Consider the following 10217-nt stretch of genomic DNA (forward strand, 5'->3'; position numbering starts at 1 on the left):
GATCCCATGGGAGTTCCACCCAACTTACAACATTTGTCGATCCAATGTACAGCTTTCCGACGGACGGGCCCCCCCAATAATATGAGCCGGACCGTATCCGCGGGTAGCATCACATACATTGACCGTTGATGGAAGGTAGGAACATTTAAACAATATTTAAATTTCCTTTATTTATCTTGATATAAATTTTAAATCATATTTAAAATGAGGGATTTTATTTATAAAAATATTTGTCTCATCATATTTAATTTATTGCATGCATTGCCGGATTCACGCAATTTATGTCTAAACATGCATACAATCATAATATCACATATTATTTAGGATGATCGATTCCATTTCTAATTGACCCGTGGTTGCCAATCACGGGTCTTAGTCCAATCCTAGGTAATATGCAGTATGCAAATGCAATCCTATTACATATGCTTCCAATTTACATTTCTTCAGTCTTCATTGTCTGCTGGGCCCACCATCTTCAAATCTTGATCTCCCACTAAATCTAATGTATTTACAATAAATAACAATGACAAGTAGGGGATACATTTTTAGGGGGTGGGAACGGGCTATAAACCAAGCCCACTTTTATTACATATGACATTCATATCGGGCCATAAACCAGGCCCATTAATAAAACCAACAATAATAAAGACAAAATGTAAATTCCTAACATACACCTACAAAATTGGTCATGGCAATCGATCATCCTTATCCAATAACATTTAATTCAAAATTAATTTATTGGATAACATGCTGTGGCAATTCAAATTTAAACAAGATAAAATCATATTTTATATATAAAATCTCATTTCACATATAAAATCATATTTTATCTCTATATCAAATAAAATCATATTTTATCTATAAAATCCAATTTTACAAATAAAATCATATTTTACTTAATATATCATAAGATCATATCTTATCATCAATTGTACCAAAATAATTGATTTCAAAATTCAATTTACGGATAAAATATTAAAATTTTCCAAAAATTCAAATTTATCCAAAATCAATTTTAAAATTTACGGACTCGAACAATTCGATCCGAAATCTCGTGAACCAATCAAAAACAATTTTTGACCGGACCAAAAATAAAATTTTAAATATTAAAATTAATAAAAATATAATTTTTCCCGCGGGCCACCCGGGACACTCCCGGGTTGGCCCGCACCCGGGGCGCGGGCCGGGGGCAGCCCGGCTGCCCCCTTAGGGCAGCGCCTGGCGCCGCCCCTGGGCGGCGCCGAGCGCCGCCCCTGAGCAGCGCCCAGCGCTGCGCTGGGCAGCGCACAGCGCTGCCCTGGGCGGCGACGGTCGCCGCCTTGGGCGGCGCCGTGCGCCCCCTTTGGGCGGCGCCGTGCGCCGCCCGGGGCAGCAACAATTGCTGCCCCACCGGGCAGCGATCCAATCGCTGCCCGGGTTTTGCCCCGAAAAAAAAAATTTTTTTATTTAAAAATATTTATTTTGTTTCATAAACCGAGACTCAAAAATTTTGTACAATTGATTAATTCAATCGATTGATCTGAGAAACCTGGCTCTGATACCACTGTTGGAAAACTGGCGAGTTCCCAGACCAATTACGATTGATACCCGGTGCAGCGGAAGTTTAAAAATTTTTCATGGAACGTTTCCATGGTATGGGTATCAACCGTTCATCGATTGAATTACGTGTGTGTAAAATTCAAATAACAATTAAATAAATTTTACCTCAAATCTCGCAACGAGATTAATGGACACCAACAGAACAATTCTGCTCTTGTTGTCTCTCCCTGGAACCGATGAACGCCTTCAATCAGGTCCACGAACAGAGGTTTAATCCCTCTGATAGATTGCACTAGAAAATCTATCAGAAGTTTTCTGCGAAGAGAATACACGAATTTGATTCGTTATTCCTTACTGCGATTCAAAATCACAGACCGGAATTTTCTCTGACAGAGCAAGGAGGGGGTTCGGCCGAAAATATTGAGAGAGAAAGTCTAGGGTTCGAAATTTTGCTCTCAAAATAATGACCTGTTGTGTGTAATTTCTGTACTGAAATAACTTATTTATAATGCAGGCCACTAACACCTTAGGGCCCATTAGTCATAAGCTGGGGCCCGACAAGCAAAGCCCACTCGTTCAGAAATTAATATAAAATTCATCGTGACTCCGATTGATGAAACGATTTCACCAATGTGCACAGAAACCATTTCTGCACGTTTTAAAGTCAAAATAAATTTTCCTGAATCCGAATTCAGTGGTTTCCAAAAATGTCCATCCCTATGTCATTTTAGGAAATCCTACTCCCTTACTCTTATTTAAGAAGTCCAACTCCTTAGTTCATTAAATTTAACTCTTTAAATTTAACTATCTCAACGGGGATTAAAACTCCATTACACTGTGTGACCCTCAATGGTTCAGGGATACAGCTAGCCGTGGGCTCACAACTCCTTGTGACTCGGAACAACACTTTCCGACTTGCCCAACGAATCATGGTAAAGCGCCTAGCAACATCGCCCCATGATTCCCTAGGTATCACTGATAGTGCCTACAAGAACCAGTAGATTTTGGTTAACGTACAGTACGGTCCCTTCATCCATATATCCCGATCGAATCAACAACCATTGGTATATCGAGAGTCGCTCAAGATTCGATAACTATGCAATGCATCTTGAAGATCAAATTAGTGACATCGCATGTGCTACTAAGAAACCATTTCTTAAATCACATCAAGTACTCTGGCCAGAGATTTGTCACACTAATATCTCCTCAGATCGCATAGGATATCCACACTCGCAAGTATGTGGTGAATCCTTGACAACAATGCATTGACTCCTATATGTGTCGTAACTATACCCAATCTCGACACCTGATGACCCCCATAGAGTCGGTAAACGAGTCAAAGCACAGCACTAGCATATAGAGTCTCCATGATGTTTCAAGTCGTAAGGACTAATGGTGTACAACCAAAACCGCGGACTTTATCCACTCGATAAGTGATAACCACTTGGAAAGTCCGGATAGGGTAGTTCGACTATTCATCCTATGAATATCCATTTGCATGCTTCGAACATCTCCATGTTCCCTACCAATGAAACGTGGTACTCCGCATCGCAAATGCTAGTCTCAAACTCGAGCGATCCTTATCCTTATTATCGGACGGCTCAATCGACTAGGAACGGTTTTAGAATATACAGTGACTATAAGATGTATTTCATGATAGACATCTCCATGTTCTACCACATCTTACATACACTATAGTATATTCAAGGTCTTTATCAAAACAACAATAGTATATCATAATATAACAATATGAAGTAATATAAAGTCATTGCCATAAAAGTGTAAATAATATTAAACAAAAGATTGTTTATACAAAGAGTCAACAAAGCCCATAGCCACACAGTTGGCTCACTGGGCACCCACTCTTACACGGACGTTCCAAACTCCCGATCGAACGTTCCGATCTTTGCATCCTGCCCACATCCCGAACGACCACGATCGGAAGCTCCGATATAGACTTCGTAAGTTCCGATCCCATGCAGGTAGCTACGTGTTCAAACTTCAATGACACGTCATAAGTGTGCATGGCCTAACTAGATCGGAAGTTCCGATCTCACCTTCGAATGTTCCGATTCCGAACACCATCGCTTGCTCCGATCACTTTGGATCTTCCGATCTCGTTCTGACCTTCCAAACTTGTCCAATTCCACTTCGACCCTTTGACCATTTCTGACGTCTTGAAGTCAATTTCTTGGTCCGATTAATCCAATTAAAATCCCTTAATTAAGTTTAACCATTTAATCTTGTAAAATGGGACTGGGTTACAACATTCTACCCTACTTAAGAGACATCGCCCTCGAAATTCACTCTTAAGTAAACGAAATCAAAACTGAATAAAACATCCTTTTATTACCACTGAATATTTACAAGATACAGTACTTAAAACAAAAGTACAATCAAAACAACTCCAGATGTTCCAAACGCATGAGGCTCTCTAGTTCCCAAATGGCTTTTTCGATGCCTCGATGCTGCCCCTGAACTAGAACGAGAGAAATGACCATGTTTCGCAACACTTTATCCTTATGATCTAGAATACGCAAAGGTGTCTCCACATATGTCAAATCTGTATCCAACTGTACATCAAAAGACTATAAAATGTGAGACACATCTGCCACATACCATCGCAATAGCGATACATGAAGTACATCGTGGATACTAGATAGATATGGCGACAAAGCAAGTCTATAAGCTAAATCTCCAACACTTTCCAAAACCTCGAATGGACCAATGAATCTCTGAGATAGCTTTCCCTTGAGACCAAATCTCAAAATCCTGCGAAAGGGTGAAACTTTCAGGAACACTTTTTCACCAACCTGGAACTGCAAAGGTCTGCGTTTGGCATTAGCATAACTGGCTAGTCGGCCTGTGCTGTTATAATCCGTTTCTTGATCTAATCAACTATATCAAAGGCCTGTTGGATTAGCTCTGGTCCTTCCAACTGTCGTTCTTCAACTTCTTCCCATAACAATGGAGTATGACATCGTCGTCCGTACAATGCTTCAAATGGTGCCATACCAATATTGCGGTGATAACTGTTGCTGTACGCAAATTCAATCAATGGCAAATGATTTTTCCAAGCTGGAACAAAATTCATAGTACACGCTTTTAACATATCCTCAAGAGTACGGATCGTACGCTCTGTCAGCCCATCTGTCTCAGGATGATACCATGTACTCAAACAATGAGTAGTACCCAAAGCATGCTGGAAACTCCCCCAGAACCTCGAAGTAAACCTGGGATCTCTATCATTGACAATACTCACAGGTACTCCATGGAATCGTACAACCTCCTGAATGTACAAATGAGTCATCCTGAAACAACCCAAAACTACTACTGAAATATTTTTTTAAAACATACTATACTCTCTACTTTATTTATTTACTTTAAATTAATATTTATACATATATATATCATACTTAGAATAATTTTGCATAACTTAATATACACTATGTAAATATATTACATAAAATCTATTAACCAAATCATGATAAAATCTCATGCACAAAAATTTCATAACTAAATAATTAAATAATATTACTACAACAATTCCATGCAACTTGAACATAAATACATAAATAAAAAATCTATGCATAACTTAATATACAATATATAAATATATATAAGTATATTACATGCAAATAAATACATAAAATTAATTACTAAATCAAGAACAAATCTCATGCAGAAAAATCTTATAACTAAATTCTTAAATAATATTTCTTCCATACATCCATGCAAACTTAAAAATAAATACTTAAATCCAAAATCCATGCATACTCTAAAAATTCAAAATAATTAAACATGTGCGGAATATTTATTCTAACTCTCAAACATAAATATCATAAATAGAGCTATGGTGTGGGGACCTCGGGTGCTAATCTAATCTTATAGGGTGATTAATAACGAAAATATTTAATCTGTAATATAGGACATTTGGCGACGCAAAACTTTACATTTGGCGACGCAAAAACACGTCGCAAAGGATCAACAATTTTTTTTTCAAATAGGGGTGCGCTCGGTCGGTTAAAAACTGCTGATCGAGCGCCCTCCCCTAACCCAACTCTCGGGTTGGGGATTTCTGGGCTGCGCTCGGTCTGCCAAATAGAGCAGACCGAGCACAACTCTGAGCAGACTCTTTCCCCTTGTTTCCAACAGCAAAAATTGATCATTCCAATCCATTCTAATCCATATTTTAAAAGTCTAAAACATGTATCAATACCAAGAACAAGATCTACACATGTTCATAAGTCTATATCACATTCATCTATTGATACTACTACAAGAAAATCAAGCTTATACTCTAGTATTCAACGAGTACAACATATATACAAAACTCTTGTTTCTTTATAACATTATACCATTCATAAAACATGTTCCCTTGCTTAAAAACCCGAGTCCTCACATGCTAAACTTTATCTCGATCTATCCTTGTCGTTGTTGACTCGATCTCGCCCCACCTATTTTCATGCACACATACAAACAAATCAATAGCCGGATAATTCCGATGAGAAACATAATTCCCATTATAAACGATATAAACATGCTATAAGGCTTAAACAAAAACACAATGCATCTTTCAAAAAAAAGGATATCAAGTCTGAAACAAAGAGTTCTTGGTTCTTGGGATCCCGGGGAATAAAATTTTGAACTAACCACCGACTCTCCCTCTCGAGGTGGCGTCAAACATCTTAAATCCCCTGACTTTGGTACAATTATAGTAAGTCATCTATCTCTAGGATTAAATCTATATCCCTTACCACTTACTACAACTTACCAAACGTCAATTGCAATCTAGGCCACCAGGCCCTCTATGCATCTTGGTTTTTGGCTCAAGATGAATGCATATCAAACTAATGCACTAAACTATAATCAATACAACAAGCCAAAACCAAAACACATAACTCATTCTAATCAAATAAGATCACATTATACATCCAAACAAGCAAAAGCAACTAAGCATATAAGTATGTGGTTTAAGGGAATTCGAGAATTGTGTCTATCTCGAATATTCTGTCCCTTCAAGGTTGTATCGATTTATACCTTTCTTTGTCGAGTATGAAAGTAGTTCAAATCTGAAAATATAACATCAAGAACATATCTTAAAATCTGCTCAACTTTCCAACTCAATTCTTCAAAGGCAATTGGTTTGAAACCTTTTTCTTGTCTAACCCGATTCGAAGTTGGACTTTTCGAGTTCGATGTCCCTTGTTCTAATCTGAAATCACAACTTATATAATTGAGAAACAGCAGCAAGAACTCACAGCTAACACAGATCAATCAAGTTGATGCAAATTCTAGAAAATCTTGAACGGATGGCGTAACGGTACGGAATCGGTAACCGAAACTAAAATCTAATCAATATAACAACCCAACCAACTTCAAATACATGATATACCAGCAAATTACATCATTATACCAGCATATCAGCAGCTATAAATTTCGAAATACTTGCTGTTATTTCATATCACATACAAACGGCATCCCTTCTTCGATTCGGTTTTTAATAAAACAATATGTATAGTCTCAATAACACATATCTATAAACATAATCTGATTTCTCCACATACAAAATCTCAAAACATATTGAATAATCATAATACTTACACCAAATCGAATCTTGTGAAGAGAGGATCGTAGAACAAATCCCGGAATGAAAATCGATTGGCCGGATCTTGAGATAATGAAGATTTAAGATGAAAATATGGCTTGAGTTCTTCTTTCCCTCTTCTCTCGATTTTTTTTGCAGCAAATCTGATGGCTTTGATGCAAATACACGTTCAAATCCATAAAGAAGCCATGTGTCTTCCACTAAATTTGAAAATTTCATTTTAGCCCCTCAATTTTCCACTATTTTCAAATCAGTCCCTAGAAAAGCTATTATTCAATTTCAATCATTATTCATTTAAGAATATTAGAATTTAATTCTAAACTCCAAATATTCCCAAATTAAATATTCTCAAATTAAAATTAAATAATCCCGGGCCTGACATATGGTCACGGGTACTAGCTGTCTGGATGCTCATACGCCCTCGCCACCAGTCGGGACCACATTTTCTTCATTATTCTCATACTCACCTGCACCATTTAAATCTAATGAGCCTAGAGACTCAGCACGTTCTATCCTTATGTAACTACATCAAACCACACACAAGCACACATCATATAAAATACGTGAATATACTTATACGTACATGATCTTAAAAATATATGCATATGAATATGTATAAATTAATCATAAACATATTATCATATTATATCATAAACATCATACTTAATAAATTTCATAAATTGGCATGTCTTAATTTCTTAATTCTCAACAGGTCGTATCCATGTCGGTGACCTCATACTTAACGATGGATCAATCATAAAAACCAACGTACGTGGCGGTGGGGTTTCCACCTCTGTGCTGCCACTTCACCAACACTCGATGTTGGATCCATAAGCACATTATAACATAAACATTATCAGGAAGGTCACCGGGCTAGGTATCCCGGCCTCCAACCACATCACTTTCCACATTCACTTCAACTTTCATAAAAATATTATTTTTCTTAACATGCCTTCAAAAATAACATAAAAATTCTTACATGATGCATTAACTTAAAAATTCTCATTATTTCTTTATTTCATGAAAATTTGTCTGTAAATATATATTTAATTTATTTACTTAAAAATCATACTTATATATCTAATAAAAATTCATGCATGAATTAAATATATATTTACGGACCTTTTATTTTTCCAAGGACTTGTTCAAGCTGCTGACCACCTGACTTAAACCCAAAAATTCCTAGACTAGTCCAATAAGCATTAAGCCCAACAAGACATGGCTCATTAATTCTCATGGACCTCCAGGTCCATGACGAACTAATTGGCTCATTTAAAACATTAATTAAGCCCATTAAACTATTTAACTTAAAATTAATCTAATAAATTATTAACTAGTTCATTAACCTAGGGATTAGAATGTTAAAATTACTAAACCCGACACAACTTGGCCCAATAATTCTCATGGACCACGTGGCCCATGAAAAATTAGTGGGCTCACTTCATTAATTATTTAAGCCCATTAAAATAGCCCAATTAGTTTATTTAACCAAGCTCAAACCCATTAATTAACAACTTAAACTCTTAATTAATTAAAATAAAAATAACCGAGCCCAAATGATCTAACCCAAACCCAGACCAAAATAATTTGACCCATTATATTTTAGACCCGACCCAAAAACCCGAGCCCGGCCCACTTAGAACCTAAAGAAAAAAAATAGTAAATAGCCCAATAATCTCTTCTCACGTGAGCAGCCCCCACCTTCAGCTTTCTACCACCCAGCTCCGGCCACCCCTTGTCAGAACACTGCCGGAAGGAATTCCCTAGGGTCATGCCGGTCACCATGGACTAGGCCCTGGTCCAAGCCATGGCATGCATGGCTCAAAATAGAACCCACTTTCCCTAACCAAAAATCTGCGCGCACCCCCTTATTGAGCAGCCTGCATTACCCTCCAATTTCCGACCTGCTCCGGCCACCACTGGCGGGAGCCCCGAAGACTGAACCCTCCCAGGGTCTAGTCAAAACACGTGACCCAGCCCTAGCCCGAGCCAAGCCATGCATGGCTCGGCCAAGGCCCCTAAATCCCATACAAAAATCTGCTCGCCTAGCTGCTGTCATAGGCCATTCTTGTATGGTTCCAGCCACTTCCAGCCCTGAACCACCAAACCAAAACCGACCCTAAGGACCCTAGATCAAACCCCTAACAAAGGTGCAGCTGTCCCAATCAAGCCATGGTCAGAAACCTCGTCAACATGAGCTTTATGCATAAAAAACGTGGTTACATGTATGAATCATGAATAATATCCTTAAATTCTGAAAACAAATGCATTAACAAATCATTCATAGTAAAAATCAGTGTATATGATTTAAATGGTGGCCAAAAATGGATTCGAGACGTGCCTTTGCGATTTATTCGCTCGAATATACGTTACCGACGCGTAGATTGATCTCCGGGACGAACAACACGTCAAACTCTTGATTTTTCTTCAAAGTAGTCGTGTTGTGTGTGCAGTGAAGTACTGGATTAGGTTTTCTGATGAATGATGGAGGCGGCTAATATTTGTTTATGGTATAATTACAGAATTAATCTAATTAATTATTATACATTAAAACCTAATTTAAAAACTCTTAATTAAAAATAATAATCTGATGTTAAGGTTAAAATCCCGAAATAATAAATAATAGATTTTTAAAAAGTCCTTAAAAGTTATTAAAATGGCTTAATTTGAGAAAAAATGGAATACTATACATATATACTTAAAAATACTAAAATTTTCATGAAATAATAATATTTTAAAGTCTATAAAATCCCATAAAATATTTTGTATGAAAGTCCAACATTTCGTTCATCCACGGTCCCGTATACGCGATCGCAAAATAACCTTTCTCAAATAAATTCATAAATTTCAACATAACGGGTTAAATGTCGTAATAACATTTAAATCATGCAGATAAATCACATAATTTACATAATAACACATAAAAGTCATTTAACACCTTTTTACTTTATTTTAAAATTATTAAATCTCCTAATTATGCATGCTGGTTTACGTGACGAATTTTTGGGCGTTACAATTCTCCCCCTTTAAATGGAATTTCGTTCTCAAAATTTGATTTAACTTAGTCTTC

This window comes from Henckelia pumila, chromosome 4 (assembly GCF_033568475.1).
Source record: "Henckelia pumila isolate YLH828 chromosome 4, ASM3356847v2, whole genome shotgun sequence".
NCBI lineage: Eukaryota > Viridiplantae > Streptophyta > Magnoliopsida > Lamiales > Gesneriaceae > Henckelia > Henckelia pumila.